The sequence below is a fragment of the Papio anubis genome, chromosome 3, assembly GCF_008728515.1.
Source record: "Papio anubis isolate 15944 chromosome 3, Panubis1.0, whole genome shotgun sequence".
Classification (NCBI taxonomy): Eukaryota; Metazoa; Chordata; class Mammalia; order Primates; family Cercopithecidae; genus Papio; species Papio anubis.
The window spans coordinates 161,241,929-161,260,391 of NC_044978.1; the positions used below are offsets into that span (position 1 = coordinate 161,241,929).

Below are 18,463 nucleotides of genomic sequence, written 5' to 3' on the forward strand. Positions count from 1 at the left end.
GTCTCAAATAAAAAAAAAAAGAAAGAAAAAAGAAAGAAAGAAAGAAAGAAAGAGTTTACATTTAAAATTGGTTGGTTAGAATAGAACCTAATGATCCCAAAAAGTTTTTGTTTTGTTTTGCTTTGTTATTGTTTCTGTTTTTTAATTGAGACAGAGTCTTGCTTTGTTGCCCAGGTTGGAATGCAATGGCATGAACTTGGCTTCCCAGATCCTCCGCCTCCTGGGTTCAAGCGATTCTTGTGCCTCAGCTTCCCAAGTAGCTGGGATTACAGGAGCCTGCCACCATGCCCAGCTAATTTTTTGTATTTTCAGTAGAGACCTGGTTTCGCCATGTTGGCCAGGCTGGTCTCGAACTCTTGACCTCAGGTGATCCACCCGCCTCGGCCTCCCAAAGTGCCGGAATTATAGGCGTGAGCCACCACAACCAGCCTCAAAGAGTTTTGAATCTGCATTTCATCATCTGCTATGTCCCCCATCCCTCTCAATGTTGTTTCATTTGAGGGTGGCATCAGTATACCTTTCCTGCCCTCCTCTTGCTGTGACCAAGCGAGTTACAGAGAAATGTCACACTTTGAGACAAATTAAAGAGGCCTTTATTAGCCGGTGACCGAGAGGCAGCTAACGCTCAAACTTCTCCCAGTCCCGAGGAAGGGGCTGGTTTTGTTTTTATACTGTGGTCTAAATAGAGGAGGGGGGATTTTAGCTGAAGTAATTTTTACAGAAGCAGAACTGGCAAAAAGTTAAAAAATTAATTGGTTACAAATGCAGTTACAAAAACATAAACAGCTCCAGATGCAGGGGCTTAAACTATCGCAAAGAGATAAATGCAGGGGTTTTGGGTGCCATCCACCATGCGCGTCCCCAGGAGCAGATGGTGCAGCTTGCCTCAATATCTTATCAGTTGGTGCATTCCTGAACGTGCTTTGAGTCAGTTTACACTAGTTATGCCGTAAGGGAGAGAGGTGAAAGGGGGCTGCAAATAAAGAAACTAAAATGGAGTCTGTTCAGCTCTCTCTCTGCTAGGAGAGAGTCACTCAGTTTAAAACAAGGTAGGGTATCACACTCTTTAAGTCATCAAGAAGAACATTGGGAGTATGCAACCCCACAAAGAGGGTGACATCTCTGCAATGGGACAAAAAACCTTTTATTCTTTTTATATAGAAAGCACAGATATGCATACAGTCCATAAACAGATTGATGGTATATCATCTGTGGTGTTAAAATTTCATAAGGGAGGTGGGTATTCAGGAAAAACAGTAAGGGTCCGCAGGGGAATGATAATTTTTTAAAGTTTGAGAAACAGTAATCTAGAGGATAAAGCTCTGGACCAATATCACATGGGTCTGCTGGACATCTCCCCAGAGCTGCCGAACCCCTCAAATGACATGACTCTAGCTGCAGCAGGGCCTTCGGCTCCATCAGGGCCAGCTGACCATTTTCAGATAGGTAGGGATGCAGGAATGTTTTGTTTTGTTTTGTTTTGTTTTTTTGAGATGGAGTCTTGCTCTATCGCCCAGGCTGCAATGTGGTGGCAAAATCTTGATTCACTGCAACCTGTGCTTCCTGGGTTTAAGCAATTATCGTGCCTCAGCCTCCCAGGTAACTGGGACTACAGGTGCACACCACCCACACCTGGCTAATTTTTGTATTTTTAGTAGAGACGAGGTTTCACCACGTTGGCCAGGCTGGCAAAAATGTTTTCATAAACACTAAGACGTTGTGCAACAATGCCTCCAACAACCAAGAGGGCACAGCGATCAACGATCAATTCACTCGAGCTCTTAATGGGCATTAAATCATTATCAATTCATGCATGCATTCATTGATTCGACAAATTTGAGTGTTCTAGGAGCTGGGGGTACAACAATGAACAAAATAGATTTTTTTAAAAGGTCCCCACTTTCGTGGAGCTTACAGTCTAGAAAAGGTTGAGATTTGGGGAAGACAGAAAATAAACAAAAACTAAATTGTATTGTCAGATGGAGATGAAGTGCCAGTAAGGGAAAAAAAGCCTCTTAAAAGCTGTGGTCTGCAGGGTTTTTAGGGAGGTAAGACCATTCTGTATGACATAGTAGTGACGGATACATGTCATATTGCATTTGTCAAGACCCACAGAGCCAAGCAACATAAAAAGTGAAACCTCATGTAAACTATGAGCTGTAGTTAATGATGTATCAGTATTGGTTCATTAAGTGTAACAAATGTACCACATTAATGGAAGATGTTAATAATGGAAGAAACTGTTAGGAGCTGCAGGGGAGATGGGGAGGGTATGTTGAACTCTGTACTATCTGCTCAATTATTCTGTAAATCTAATACTGTACTACACAAATAAAGCCTAGTAATTTTTTTAATGCTATAGTCTGAGCCCATGCAAAAAAAAAAAAAACAGAAAAGAAAGGGCACTACTGGTATGTTTGGAATCAGAAAATTTGGCAAGAAGAGAGTTGAAAGGGGTATGTGTATGGGTGAAACTGACTTTGGCCAGGTGAAATGAATCCGTGTGCCAATAGGAGTCAGGTGAAATAATGCAACTAGGAAGAAACAAGAGGAAATTGATTCCAAAAGATGCTGTGGAACAACGAGAGCAGAAGAGCTCACAGAAGCAGCGCATAGCAGTTTTGAAAAGAGCTTTAATAATAAAATATAGCAGCCACAACTACACAAGGAGGAGAAAAGAAAGAAGTCAAGCTGTGATCAATTTTTTTTTTTTTTTTTTTTTTTTGAGACAGAGTCTCGCTCTGTGGCCCAGGCTGGAGTGCAGTGGCCAGATCTCAGCTCACTGCAAGCTCCGCCTCCCGGGTTCATGCCATTCTCCTGCCTCAGCCTCCCGAGTAGCTGGGACTACAGGCGCCCGCCACCTCGCCCGGCTAGTTTTTTGTATTTTTTAGTAGAGACGGGGTTTCACCGTGTCAGCCAGGATGGTCTCGATCTCCTGACCTCGTGATCCGCCTGTCTCGGCCTCCCAAAGTGCTGGGATTACAGGCTTGAGCCACCGCGCCCGGCCAAGCTGTGATCAATTTTAAAGGGAAGTTCTGTGCTAGAAACAGGGGCGATGGTAATCAATGCACATAGCAGAATTTAGGAATTAGGAGTGGAGAGGAAATTACATGCAATTTTTACCCTTCTCCCAGACACGATTTCTAGCTTATAATTAATTAGAATTAGTTTTCTGTGTCTTCCCAGCTATACCGAACTGTGAGAAATAATAATGAAGAAAAGGAACATTTCATTATACCTAGATTAATTCATCACAGGAGTCTAAACAGCTGACAAATTTTTCATTGCAGGGACTTGAAAGGCCACACGCTTGCAATAACAGAAGACTTGTGAGGAAAGGAATCAGACCTATGCGTAAGCTAAAGGCAGGAGTGACTTCATCAATCCATAAGCAGCACAAGTGAACATTAAGTCTCTATGCCCTATGTATCCCAGAAAAGCCCTAGGGACTGTCAGTTACATAAGAGGGGCACAACCCTGCCCCTGCCCTCAGGGGGATTATAGTCTTATTGGAAAGACTAGACTTGCTCACCTGAAATACAGAGAATAAAGGTGAATAAAACAGTGTTTCACTGGACAAATAGAAGAGAGTGAGCGCTATGGACTGCAGGTGTGTGTCCCCTGCAAATTTGTATGTTAAAGCCCTAGTCTCCACTGTGTTCTGTATTTGGAGCTGAGGCCTTTGGGAGGTAATTAATGTCAGGTGAGGGAAGAGGGCGAGTGCACTCATGATGGGATTAGTGCCTTTGTAAGGAGATGAAGGGACTAGTGCATGCTCTTTCTCTCTCTGTCTCTCTGTCTCTCTGTCTCTCTCTCTGCCATGTTAGGATACAGCAAGGTGTCTTTCTGCAAACTAAGAAGAGAAACCTCTCCAGGAACCCCAACAGTTGGCACCTTGATCTTGGACTTTTCAGTCTTCAGAACTGTGAGGAAATGTCTGTTGCTAAAACCACCCAGTCCATGGTGTTTTTGCTGCAGCAGCCCAAACTATAACTCAAAATAAAAAGGGAGGTCAGATTATGGGGGCTAAACTATGCTTCTACTTTCTCTCCAACAAGAGAAAGTGAACAAAGAATGGAGACTTCAGGAGGTGAGGACTACTGCAGCAACTATGGTCCTTTGGTCGAGGAACCCAAGGACAACATCGAGATAGAGACACCAACCAGATCAGCAGTTCTCAAACGAGAAGCAACCTCACACCACCCCCAACCCCAATATACTTCTCCTCTCCCTGCCGTTAGCCAAATCTTCCCTTCTGCCCAGAGAGCCCTCAGCCTTCTCTGTGCTCTACACAACCTTTGAAACCAAGTTCAAGTTCCAACTCTTTGGCAAAGCCTAACATTAATCTCATCTTTCTCAGATTTCCATCAATACATATGATGTATACCATTGGCTTACTATCCTCATATGAAATGTGGTGTGACAGGCAGCAATGAATTTGCAGTAATATCTGGATTCCATTGGAGAGTCACTTCTCACTAGCTATGTTAACCTGAGTGGATTATTTAGCATCCCCAAGCCTCAGTTTCCTGATTTACAAAATGGGAAAAATGAGAGGATTCAAAGCCTCTATCCTGAGGACAAAGAGCAATGGGAACTCGCATATATTAGTGGTTGGGTGTAAATTGATCCAAGCCCTTTGAAAACCATTTGCTAGTGTCTCCTAAAGTTAAATCTATGCCTATTCTATGAGCTAGCAATTCCACTCCTAGATGTATAACCAATAGTAATAAGCGCTTAAGGCTGGGCGCGGTGGCTCACACCTGTAATCCCAGCACTTTGGGAGGCCGAGGCAGGCGGATCACCTGAGGTCGGGAGTTCGAGACCAGCCTGGCCAACATGGAGAAACCTAGTCTCTGCCAAAAATACAAAATTAGCCAGGCGTGGTGGCACATAACTGTAATCCCAGTTACTCAGGAGGCTGAAGCAGGAGAATCGCTTGAACTTGGGAGGTGGAGGTTGTGGTGAGCCGAGATTGCGCCACTGAACTTCAGCCTGGGCAATAAGAGCAAGACTCTGTCTCAAAAAAAAAAAAAAGAAAAAAGAAAGAAATGAATGCTTAACGAAGGTGCCAAGAACATACACTGGGGAAAGGACAGTCTCTTCAAGATACGGTGCTGGGAAAACTGGATATTCATATACAGAAGAATGAAACTAGACCCCTATCTCTCACCATACGCAAAAATCAAATCAAAATAGATTAAAATGGATCAAAGACTTAAACCTAAGACCTCAAACTATGAAACTACTACAAGAAAACATTGGGCACATCAAGTTAAAAAGCTTATGCTCAGTAAAGGAAACAATCAACAAAGTGAAGAGACAACCCACAAAATGGGAGAAAATATTTGCAAACTACCCATCTGACAAGGAACCAGAATATATAAGAAGCAATGCTATAGGAAAATATCTGATTTTAAAAAAATTTAAAAATTTAAAAATTAAAAAAATTTTAAAAATCTAATTTAAAAAATCTAATTTAAAAATGGGCAAAAGATCTGAACAGACGTTTCTGAAAAGAAGTCATACAAATGGCAAACAGGCATATGAAAAAATGCTCAACATCACTGATCATCAGATAAATGCAAATCAAAACTACAATGAGATACCGTCTCCAGTTAAAATGGCTTTTATGCAAAAGACAGGCAGTAACAAGTACTGGCGAGGATGTGGAGAAAGGGGAACCCTTGTACACTATTGGTGGGAATGTCAGTTAGTACAACCACTATAGAGAACAGTTTGCAGGTTCCTCAAAAAACTAAAACTAGAACTACCTTATGATCCAGCAATCTCACTGCTAGGTATGTACCAAAGAGTAAGAAAATCAGTATATTGAAGAGATACCTGCACTCCCATGTTTATTGCAGCACTGTTCACAACAGGCAAGATTTGGAAGCAATCTAAGTGTCCATCAATAAACAGGTGGATAAAGAAAATGTGGTATGTATACACAAATGAGTACTATTCAACCATATGAAAGAATGACGTCCTGCCATTTGCAACAACATGGATGGAACTGGAGGTCATTATGTTAAGTGAAACAAACCAGACAAAAAAGGGCAAATTTCACCTGTTCTCACTTATTTGTGGGAACCAAAAATGAAAACAAGTGAGATAGAGAATAGAAGGATGGGTGCCAGAGGCTGGGAAGGGTAGTGAGGGGTAAGGAGTGGGGATGGTTAATGGGTACAAAAATATAATTAGATAGAATGAATGAGGTCTAGTAGTTGATAGCACAACAGGTGACAGAGTCAACAACAATTTACTGCCCATTTTAAAATAACTACTTGGGTGCAGTGGCTTATGCCTGTAATCCCAGCACTTTGGGAGGCGGAGGTGGGCGGATCACTTGAGCTCAGGAGTTCAAGACCAACCTGGGCAACATAGTGAGATCTCATCTCAGCTAATTTTTAAGTTTTTCTGTAGAGCTGAGGTCTCACCATGTTGTCCAGGCTGGTCTTGAGCTCCTGGGCTCAAGTGATCCTCCCACCTTGGCCTCCCAAAGTGCTAGGATTACAGGTGTAAGTCACTGCGCCTGGCCTATTTCAACTTCAAAAAGTAAATAAAAAGGGAAAAGAGCATCTGGCCTTAGCCAGAATGTGGATCCTCAAAATATGTACCCATGATGGCCAAAGGGGAGGGATGGTCAGTGGCCAGGGGTGGGAGAGGAGCGGGGAGCTGCCTGCCTGGCTCCTTCAAGTCCCAGCAGCATGGAGTCAGAAGCCACCCTCCCACCTCCACCCCAACCTTGATATGGTGCTGGATCTTAGAAATGCGAAGATCCATATGACACGTTTCCTTCCCATGAGGAGCTCACAGTTGTCCACTGTGGCTGATTCAACCTTAAAAGGTCCATAGAATCCCAGTACTCCCCACTGCCTGACACCCATCGTCATTCTCCAGGTTTGTTCAGCAACCTCCTACCTAACCTGCCACTCTTGGGGAGCCGCTGCACTGCCACCACTAACTTGCTGCAAAATGCGTGTAACCACACTGCCTCCTGCTTCAAGCCTCCTTTGCCTCCTCCCACCAAGTTTGAACTGCTCAGGATGGCGCAGGATGGCTCCCAGCCACTGTGTCTGCCCCGTTTCCCTCTGCTCTCCTCCCAGCCCCGAGTAGCCCCTCTTTATCTCCACGCCTCTCTCCACAACGTTCAGCCCTTGCATCCCCCTCTTATCCTCCTGGGCCTTTGGCCTCTTTTCCAACCTCCCAAACACCCTGGGAGACATCTCCCTGACCAAGGGGTCTATCACTTGAGGTCTGGAATCACTGGAGGGAGGCCAGACACCATGGGAGGCTCCTCTCAAGTTATTTAATAAACTTTCAGGCCAGGAGTGGTGGCTCATGTCTGTAATCCCAGCACTTTGGGAGGCCAAGGCAGGTGGATCACGAAGTCAGGAGTTCGAGATCAGCCTGGCCAACATGATGAAACCTCATCTCCACCAAAAATACAAAAATTAGCCGGGCGTGGTGGCATATGCCTATAATATCTGCTACTCAAGAGGTTGAGGCAGGCGGAGGTTGCAGTGAGCCGAGATCACGCCACTGCACTCTAGCCTGGGTGATAGAGCAAGACTATTCTCAGAAAAAAAAAAAAAAGAAAAACAAAACACAAACTTTCATTGTTTTTCTTCTGCTTTTTCTAAAATACACACACATATTTTAGATTATTCAGAGGCCAAAAGAAGAAATCAGAAGTCACATTTCACCATCCAGATATCATAACTGTTCACGTTTAGGTAACCAGAATGGCAATGACAATGATCCAGGGTCACTGTCTCTTGGCTGTAGTTTCTTATGGCCACCTTAAGATGACAGTTGTCCACTCTTTTCTCTGTCTATGCTTTTTCAAAAAAGGGGATTATAGTGAGCATTGTTTTTTGTAAATTGCTTTCTCTCCCGAAGTATACATAGTAGTTGTTTGGTTCAAGGGCAGAAGAGTGTGTAGCAGATGTTCAATCCAGTCAGATCTAGAAACTCAAGCCATTTAAAAAATACAGCTAATAGCAAATTATGCAAGAAAATATGTTTCAAGGGCATTTCAAGAACAATGAGTACTTTCTCAAGACAGACAGACAGAGAGAGGAGGTCAAATTCATTTAGGTTTTCAGCTCGGGCTTGGTGGTACACGCCTGTAGTCCCAGCTACTCGGGAGGCTGAGACAAGATAATCATTTGAACCTGGGAGGTGGAGGTTGCAATGAGCCGAGATCCCACCACTGCACTCCAGCCTGGTTGACAGAGCAAGACTCTGTCTCAAAAAAAAAAAAGAAAGAAAGAAAGGAAAAAGAAAATATTTGAATAAATATATTACACTGACATGTAAGTATATTTAAAATTTTTGAACTGAAGTAATTCATTGACCTGTTAATGTGTAACATTAGGAATAATGTTTTCGACCAGGCGTGGTACCTCACACCTATAATCCCAGCACTCTGGGAGACCGAGATGGGCAGATCATTTGAGGCCAGGAGTTTGAGACCAGCCTGGCCAACTGGTGAAACCCCGCCCCTACTAAAAATACAAAAATTAGACAGGTGTGGTGGCAGGTGCCTGTAATCCCAGCTACTCAGGCAGCTGAAGCAGCAGAACCGCCTGACCTGGGAGGCAGAGGTTGCAGTGGGCAGAGATCACGCCACTGCACACTGCACTGCAGCCTGAGCCACAGAGTGAGACTCCATCTCCAAAGAAAAAAAAACGGGAAAAAAAGAAATTATGTTTTCACCCTACATGTGAGCTACAATAATGATATCTTATGTAATGCAATGATTAATGTGAAATGCAGTTTAGCAAAACAGTAAACTGTGTTCATAGAAAAATATTATAAATGCTTCATTTTTTAAATTAAAATTAAAAATTCTGGCCGGGTGTGGTGGCTCACGCCTGTAATCCCAGCACTTTGGGAGGCTGAGGTGGGCAGCTCATGAGGTCAGGAGTTCAAGACCAGCCTGGCCAACATGGTGAAACCCCATCTCTACTAAAAATACAAAAATTAGCAGAGCATGGTGGCATGCACCTGTAATCCTAGCTTCTCAGGAGGCTGAGGCAGGAGAATTGCTTGAACCCGGGAGATGGAGGTTGCAGTGACCTGAGATCACACCATTGCACTCCAGCCTGGGAGACAGAGCCAGATTCCGTCTCAGAAAAAAAAAAAAAAAATTCAGTTCTGCAGTCTCACTAGCCTCATTTCTTTTCTTTTTTCTTTTTTTTTTTTTATTTTGAGACAGACTCTCGCTCTGTCCACACTAGCCTTTTTCCAAGTGCTCAGTACCCACCTGTGCCTCTAGTTCGTCTACTGACCAATTATAAATCTGGGTTATGCAGTGCTGTGAACATCAGGCTAAGAAATTTTTTAAAAATTTAAAATTTTTATTTTATAGAGACAGTGTTTTGCCATGTTGCCAGGCTAGTCGTGATAGGCTAAAGAATTTGACCTGTATCTTTGGCAAAGGAGGCAGTCACGCAGGTCGGCAAAGGGTGCCAGAAGGAATTCCTGTTTGGGAAGGTTGAGTGGCATTAATTTAGCTGTCCACAGGGTCAGGGAGAGCCCAGAGACCAATCAGGAGCAGGGGCAGAAATGTGGACTTGGGTTTACAAGGGTTATACAAAAATGCAGGGAGCACAGAGCAGAAGATGCATTTAGAGGGCCAGAGAGGGAAGAATCAGCTGGTCTTGGGAGATTCGGTGGTAAAGGACAGAAAGAAAAGGGAGAGTCAGTTTTGCAGTGCGAGTCACTGGAGAAGAGTGAGGGTCCTGGACCTTCAGTTTGAAGTTCATTTTCATTTGGTGCTTTTCAACTCAATATTTGTTTTTCGTGTCTGCTCCGTACTGGCCCTGTGTTGGTTTGTGGGGTACAGGGTGGTGAACCTCAAGCACTTAGCTGAGAGGGAATGAGGACGATGGTTATCCTGACTCTAGGAACTCAGCTCTCGAAGTCAATCCCGAAGGAGTAAAGACTAAAGAGTAAAATCCTAATTTTTTTTTTTCTCTTGAGACGGGTTCTTGCTCTACCACTCAGGCCGGAGTGCAGTAGCACAGTCTCGCCTCACTGCAATCTCCGCCTCCCATGTTAAAGCCACCATGCCCAGCTAATTGTTTTGTACTTTTAGTAGAGATGGGGGTTTCAGCATGTTGGCCAGACTGGTTTCGAACTCCTGACCACAAGTGATCCGCCCGCCTCGGCCTCCCAAAATGCCGGGACTACAGGAGTGAGCTACCACGCCCGGCCTATTCAAATATTTTCTGCAGGCCCAGCGCGGTGGCTCACGCCTGTAATCCCAGCACTTTGGGAGGCTGAGGCGGGCAGATCAACAGGTCAGGAGATCCAGACCATCCTGGCTAACATGGTGAAACCCCCTCTCCACTAAAAATACAAAAAATTAGCCAGGCGTGGTGGCGGGCACCTGTAGTCCCAGCTACACTGGAGGCTGAGGCAGGAGACTGGCGTGAACCCTGGAGGCGGAGCTTGCAGTGAGCCGAGATCACACCACTGCACTTCAGCCTGGGCGACAGAGCGAGACTCCGTCTCAAACACAAACAAAACAAAACAAAACAAAAAAACAAATACTTTCTGCAGACAGTAAGAAGTAGATTGAAATACTGATTTTAATTATGATGCAATTAAATTTGTTTAGTTTAAAAAAAGTATGGGCAAATTTAGAAGTTTTAAGCAAAGGCATTCTATGGATGCAGAATTGAGTGGAGATGCAGAAACTAGTACCTGAAGAGTAAAGCCAAAAAAAGATGACAAAAAGCAACTGCAATTTGCTGCAGCAATTTTTTTTTTATGAGAGAAAAAAATCTTATTAAAATAATAAAGTGGCCAGGTGCAGTGGCTCACGCCTGTAATCCCAGCACTTTGGGAGGCTAAGGTGGGCAGATCACGAGGTCAGGAGTTTGAGACCAGCCTGACCAACATGGAGAAACCCCATCTCTACTAAAAATACAAAATTAGCCGGGCTTGGTGGCACATGCCTGTAATCCCAGCTACTCAGGAGGCAGAGGCAGGAGAATCGTTTGAACCCGGGAGGCAGAGGTTGCCGTGAGCTGAAGTCATGCCATTGCACTCCGGCCTGGGCAACAAGAGCAAAACTCCATCTCAAAATAAATAAATTAATTAATTAAAAAAATAATAAAGTGGATAATATTAAGAGACATTTTCAGCATATGATAGTGGATTTGATAAGAAGTTTCCTCTCAATAGTAAAAAAAAGAATCAACAAAATCAGTTACCTAAAGGCAGATTTAACATTAAACAAAAATTTGTTGAATGTTTTTGGGTAACTTAAACATTCGACAAAAATTTGTCGAATATTTAATTTTTTTTCCTATGTGAGAAGATATCAAGCAATAATGCTTATTTTATTTGACACAGGTTTTCATCCTGTCACCCAGGCTGGAGTGCAGTGGTACAATCTCAGCTCACAGCAGCCTCTTCCTACAGGGGCTCAGGTGATCCTCCCAACTCAGCCTCAAGTATAATAGCTGGAAGTATAGGCATGTGCCAACATATCCAGCTATTTTTTTTTTCTTTCCTTTCTTTTTTTTTTTTTAGACATGAAGTCTCGCCACATTGCCCAGGCTGGTCTCAAACTCCTGAGTCAAGGTATCTGCCCGCCTCAACTTCCCAAAGTGCTGGGATTAGGGGAGGGAGCCACTGTGCCAGGCCATCAATAATGTTTAATTTTAAAATAATTGTTAAACAAATCTAAACAGGATCTGTGCTTATAAACTTGGCCAGCTATAAAAAGACTGGAATTCTTTCACAAAAGAAAAACACTTTAAAATATATTTATTTACTTATTAGAGAGGGGGTCTCACTATGTTGCCCAGGCTGGACTCGAAGTTCCAGGCTCAAGTGATCCTCCCCATCTCAATCTCTCAAGTAGCTGGGACGACAGGCACGTGCCACAGTACTCAGTTGAAAAACACTTTTAGGTGAAAAAATGGTAAAATAAATTATTTTTTGACAATGAAAATATTGTTAGAAAATTCTGAGGAAAAGATTTTAAAAGATACTTCACAAGAAGAGAAAGCTCTTCAATTGAGCCCTCAAATAATTGTCCATAAAATATGAAGACTTTTCTAACAATAGCAAAGACCAATCAATAATCTCGAAAAATCACAAGTACTTTAGCTTCAGATGAGTCATTTGATATAATATACACTGCGCAATTAATACTTTGGTTATATTTTGTCTCAAAGGACTTCAAATTTATAAAGAAATGTCAATTCATAGCCTAAAAGAAACTAACACACGGCATGGATATTTTTAAATCTTTCATAACTGTCAAAGAAGAATTCCAGCCAGACAAGAAAAAAATTAGTCTCTTTCACCACAAATGGTAGTTCCATTATGCTGAATCAAAAATTTGGATGTATTAGAATTTTCAAATAAGAGACTAACATTTTCCTTATTGCTTATCCCATTAGGTGATATATTTTGAAAATAGTCGTGCTTAGTTTTCTGCAGCCAACTCTGTGAAAAGCATCATAGATTAACATTGTTCATTGTATTCATTCAAATGCTATGAATCATCTTCAGTTTAAGGAACAGTTGAAAGAAATAAAAGATGACAGATTTAATGATCTTGTGGTCTTTGTCAATGCTCTTTGAGTCACAGAAGAGCTTTACAAAGGGTTACTGTATTTTTAACTCCAATTCAAGATTTTCTTTAAACAAAGGGAATGCTTGGCAAATTATCCCATAATCAAAGACAAAAAATGGCAGCATGATTTATGTTTTCTCATCAAAATTACACTGCATATCTGGCCGGGTGCAGTAGCTCATGCCAATAATTCCAACATTTTGGGAGGCTGAGCGAGGCAGATGGCTGGAGCTCAGGAGTTTGAGACCAGCCGGGACAACATAGTGAAACCCTGTTTCTACCAAAAATACAAAAAATTAGCTAGGTGTGGTGGCACATGCCTGTAATCCCAGCTCCTCAGGAGGCTGAGATGGGAGGATCACTTGAGCCTGGGAGGTGGAGAGTTCAATGAGCCCAGATCGTTCCACTGCACTGCCGCCTGGGTGACAGAGCAAGACCCCATCTCAAAAAAAAAGACTAAAAATTACACTGCACATGGATGAACTAAACTTGAAACTCCAAGGTAAGGAAAAGTTTATTTGTTACATAGCTAGACATTTAATGAATGTTGGAACTGAAACTTTTCTTTTTTTTTTTTTTTCTGAGACGGAGTTTTGCTCTTGTTGCCCAGGCTGGAGCACAATGGCTCCATCTCAGCTCACCGCAACCTCTGCCTCCCAGGTTCAAGCGATTCTCCTGCCTCAGCCTACCAAGTAGCTGGGATTCCAGGCATGTGCTACCATGCCCGGCTAATTTTGTATTTTTAGTAGAGACGGGGTTTCTCCATGTTGGTCAGGCTGGTCTCAAACTCCCGACCTCAGGTAATCTGCCCGCCTTGGCCTCCCAAAGTGCTGGGATTATAGGAGTGAGCCACCACACCCGGCGAAACTGAAACTTAAAATACAAATCAATAACAATGATTTTATACTTTTTTCTAAATGAAATTAATAGGCAAGTTATTTTCATTTAATTAAAACATGTTATGTAAGTTAAGCTGCAAAGACAGAAAAAAATGTGAAGGACATGATTATCATTGATAAATTTTGAATTATTTTTCAATTATGTAGTATGCTTCAGATTTGACTCAAGAGTTGGTTAATTTACTTAACTTGGACAGATACAGTTTTGAAACTGATAAACTTTTGCTCCAAAGTCAAATCCTTCTAGAAAGGATGAACAAGTTTTGTCAATATGGATGCAAATATTAAGGAAAAATTGTTTTTGGTACTTTTTTTGGCTAGTGGAAAGTATTTAACTATATCTGGAACCTCTTAGTGATGAATCTACTTTTTCAACCATAAATGTAATGAAATGTAATACAGATGAAGTATTTCCAATAAAAATTTTGCATTGAATCAAGATGTACTGTAAGTAAAAACTAAACACTAAATTTCCAAGACTTAACATGAAAAAAGTACACAAAACGTCTCATTAATCAATATTTATATTAAGTACATGTTGCAACGATAATATTCTGAATGTGTTAGGTTAATTTCACTTAGTCTTTTAATATGGATACTAATTTTTTTTTTTTTTTTTTTTGAGACAGAGTCTCACTCTGTTGCCCAGGCTGGACTGCAGTGGCGTGATCTCGGCTCACTGCAACCTCTGCCTCCTGGGTTCAAGAAATTCTTCTGCCTCAGCCTCCTGAGTAACTGGGATTACAGGCACCTGCCACCATGCTTGGCTAATTTTTGTATTTTTAGTAGAGACAGGGTTTCACCATTTGGCCAGGCCGGTCTCGAACTCCTGACCTCAGGTGATTTGCCCACCTCAGCCTCCCAAAGTGCTGGGATTACAGGCATGAGCCACCGCACCCGGCCAGATACTACAATGTTTAAAACACACATGTAACTCACATTCTGTTCGTATTGGATAGCTCTGATAGAGAATATAACTGCCATGATAATAACACAAAGGTGCAGGACCTTGGCCTTGTTCATTGTTATATTTTCAGAGCCAAAAACTAGTACCTGGTACATTCTAGGTGCTCAGAAAATAACAACTAAATAAATGAATCTACTTGTACCTCAGTAGTATAAGGAAGAGTCAGTCGCAGGAAATAGAAACCACTCCAATTATTTTAAGCAGAAAGGGATTTCAAATAGGAAATTAAGAATTTACAAACAGGTGGGCATGGTGGCTTATGCCTGTAATCCCAGCACTTTGGGAGGCCAAGGCCAGCGGATCACTTGAGGCCAGGAGTTCCAGACCACCCTAGTCAACATGGTGAAACCCCATCTCTACTAAAAATACAAAAATTAGCCGGGCATGGTGCGGGCACCTGTAGTCCCAACTACTCAGGAGGCTGAGGCAGGAGAATCTCTTGAATCGAGGAGGCAGACATTGCAGTGAGCTGAGATTGCGCCACTGCACTGCAGCCTGGGTGGCAGAGTGACACTCCATTTCCAAAAAAAAAAAAGAATTTACAAATATCACTGGAAGGGCTGGAGCAGCGGGCTCTAGACCGGGCCCCAGGACCAGCCTACCAGGGACGCTGCAACCACTAGGAAGGCAGGACTGCTGAAGCTGCTGGCTTCAGGAGCACACCTCCTCAGCTGTTAAAACTCTGAGTATTAGATTTAGAGCCACACCACACCTGAGAGATCCAATCCAACAAAAAACAGATGAGCCTCACCCTGCCTCTCATACCCAAGAAGCTGGTACCCAGACAATGAAACATGTTCCAGAAAAACCAGCAATGATATACTATTCGTGGCACCATGCACGTGCCTTCCAATTCTCATGCAAGTGTATCTGATTTATAAAACCAAAATCACACCCAAAAGCAACTACAAAGAAGCCTCTCCTACCTTCACATTTCCCTCACTGGATAAACTCTTTCAGATTAAACATCCCTTCCTCCAGGAAGCCTTCCCTGACTTCCCCAAGACTATGTTAAGTTGGCATTCCATGTGCTTTATCTACATTCTTTATCAAATTTATTCTAATGACAGGCTATTAGCTGCATGAGATGGGGCTGTGTCTGCTTATTCCCCATCGTATCCTCCCTACCTAGTGGTAGATGATAAATTCACATGTGTTGCAAGAATTAATGAACATGAGCACAAAGATTTTTTTTTTTTTTTTTTTTTTGAGACAGAGTCTTGTTCTGTTGCCCAGGCTGGAGTGCAGTGGCATGATCTCGGCTCACTGCAACCTCCACCTCCGGGGTTCAAGCGATTCTCCTGCCTCTGCCTCCTAAGTAGCTGGGATTACAGGCATGGGCCACCATGCCCGGATAATTTTTGTATTTTTAGTAGAGACGGGGTTTCATCATTTTGGCCAGGCTGGTCTCGAACTGCTGACCTCAAGTGATCTGTCTGCCTTGGCCTCCCAAAGTGCTGGGATTACAGGCGTGAGCCGCCGCACCCAACCGCAAAGAGCTAAATTTTTTTTTTTTTTTTTTTTTTTTGAGAGTGGCACCGGCTTTATTGTTTTTGTGGGCGCCTGGAAAGGTTGGGTCCTGGGGTGCAGGCGGGGAAAGGCCGGGAAGTTGTGTGACCAGGGCCTCAGGTGGTGTACATCTGGGGTTCCTCCACTTGTGGGTGTCCATTGGTATCACCGGTGCAGCCATTGGTGGCAGCGGGTCCCGGTCCTTTCTTGTTTGACACAGGGCAGGTGGCAGCCACGGGTCCCACTCGCTTGAGGCCAGGCACCGGGAGTTCCATCGTGTGCTCCTGGACCACGTGGTTCTGTGGCGGGAGCCCCACACAGGCCCTGACGATGTTCTCAATGCAGCTGCACTGGCGGAAAAGTGCATTGACCACCCGGCTGCCCGGCAGCACCAGCGGCGCCTTGAAGAGGAAGCTAAGCAGGGACAGCATGGGGTGGAAGGTCTGTGGCTCGATGTTGTCATCAGTGCAGAAGCTCACGCAGTGGCACGGCTCGGTCAGCAGCGCCAGGTCCAGCATGACAGGGGCGGCCAGCAGCAAGTCCTCGCACATGTTGTGGAGCAACAGCGTGTTGGTTCCGCCCAGTATCAGCTCCAAGGTAGACTCATCCAGCGCACACTTGGGGTCGCCCGCATACGGCATGTACTTGATGACCACGCAGTGGTCAGGCTCCTAGCTGGGCGCGTAGAGCACTGGGTGTCCTTGCACCATGTCGTCCACCACGTTGCTCTTGGACACCTCCTCAGAGGGAACCGCGATGGTGCCGACAGGTTCTGCTGGTCTTTCTTCCGCAGGTGGTTATAATTCACAGTCGACTTGGTCTTGAGGCCGGAGCCAATGAGAAAGTCCACGAGCACGGACTTGACTTTGGTCTGGCCTGACTTAAAGTCATCTCCGCCCACATAGCCCGGCGCTGCCACGCGAGCTTAAGGGCTCCGGGCACCAGGGTTTTCTGTGGGGAGGAAGGCACAGCCCTCCAGGATGCTGGCCACGGCAAAGAGCGTGGAGGGCGACACCTCCAGGCCAAGCTCGATGGTGCGCAGCAGGTTCTCGGCCGTGTCGTTGAGACCTGGGACCACCTCACAGAAAGAAGCACTCTGTGTTCGCCGTTTCACAGCGCGATGACTTTGTCCAGCCCTGAGCTAGACCGGAAGTCTCGAATGTCTCTGCGGATCTGCTCCAGCCGCTGCGCGCGCGTGCCCGGGATGAGGCGGTCCGCGCGCGCGCGCTCCGGTTGGCCGCGATGAACTCTGGGATGTATACCGAAGGCCGGGGCTGCAGGGCTTCCGTGTGCGGCCACGGTTGCTTCTGCAGTCCCCAGTGCGGACCTTCGCGAGCCGCATCGCCTCTGCCAGGTTCAGCGACGAGATGTCCCAGCCATCGAACACGAGATCGTTGGGTGCCACCATGGGCAGCAGCCGCGGAAGGGCGCGAACACCTCCTGACCCTTGGCGTCCAGGCCCGGGCTCACGGTGCCCGCCTGAGACAGCGAACCGTAGTAGTTGGCCTCCTTGCGACCCCTGCGTGTGGGCCAGGACAGACGCAGTAGGTTGGCCAGCACCGCAGCGGTGAGCGTCGAGCCGTTGTTCCCACCTCAGCCGACAAGCATGACCCCTAGCCTGGGCACCTGCCGGCCAGGCGTTCCGTAAAGTGAAGCTCGTGGACTTGAGGTGCAGCTTGAGGACGCCGCCCTCGCTGCTGACGCGGTACTCGTACTGAGCCTCGATGGCCTCGGGGCCACAGACCACGTCCGGGCTCTGGACCAAGAATTGGACGGCGGCGGCGGTGGGCGCGGAGTCGGCTCAGGCAGCGGCGGTGGACAGCGCGCTAAATTCTTTACCTAAGATTATCTTTCAGTTTTAACAACCCTGTGAGTTAGACTGTATCCCCTTCATGTGATGCATGAGAAAACGGAGACTCAGAGTGTGACATGCCCAAGGACATCCAGGTGAAAGAGGACTTCGAACTTGGCCCTGTCTGATTCCAAAGCATGTGTGGTAACCACAGCACTATGTTGCCTGGGTTCAAGACCTGGACTTGACACTTGTCCTGGGACAAGTTGCTAATCTTTCTATGCCTTAGTTTTCTCATCTAAAAAAATGAAGAGAGGGTAATAATGGTGAATGAGTCAATGCCAGGGCGTTTCATAAGTTGTGAAACTGTTCAAGTACCACTGTTTTTACAACCCTGGTTCTCTTCCAGGTCCCTCACGTGGGCCTGCGTGACTTCTAAAGAAGACCTGAGACCAGCCTGGGCAACATAGTGAGACCCTGTCTTTACAAAAATAACAATTAGCTGGGCGTGGTGCCTGTAGTCCCAGTTAGGAGGCTGAGGTAGGAGGTTGAGGCTGCAATGCTGAGACCGCACCATTGCACTCCAACTTGGGTGACAGTGAGACCCTGTCTCAAAAAAAAAAAAAAAAAAAAGGAAAACCCAACGTCCTTACAAGCCACTCTGGCACCTTCACTCAGATTTATTATGT

General features: G+C 44.8%; 1 pseudogene across 1 annotated transcript; it reads right to left on the reverse strand.

Moving 5' to 3' along the window:
- Positions 1-15,983: 15,983 nt before the first annotated feature.
- On the reverse strand, positions 15,984-17,802 carry LOC101013433 (annotated as a pseudogene). The gene has a single exon (XR_646809.3). The product of XR_646809.3 is annotated as an inositol-3-phosphate synthase 1-like (transcript).
- Between the last annotated feature and the right edge of the window lie 661 nt (positions 17,803-18,463).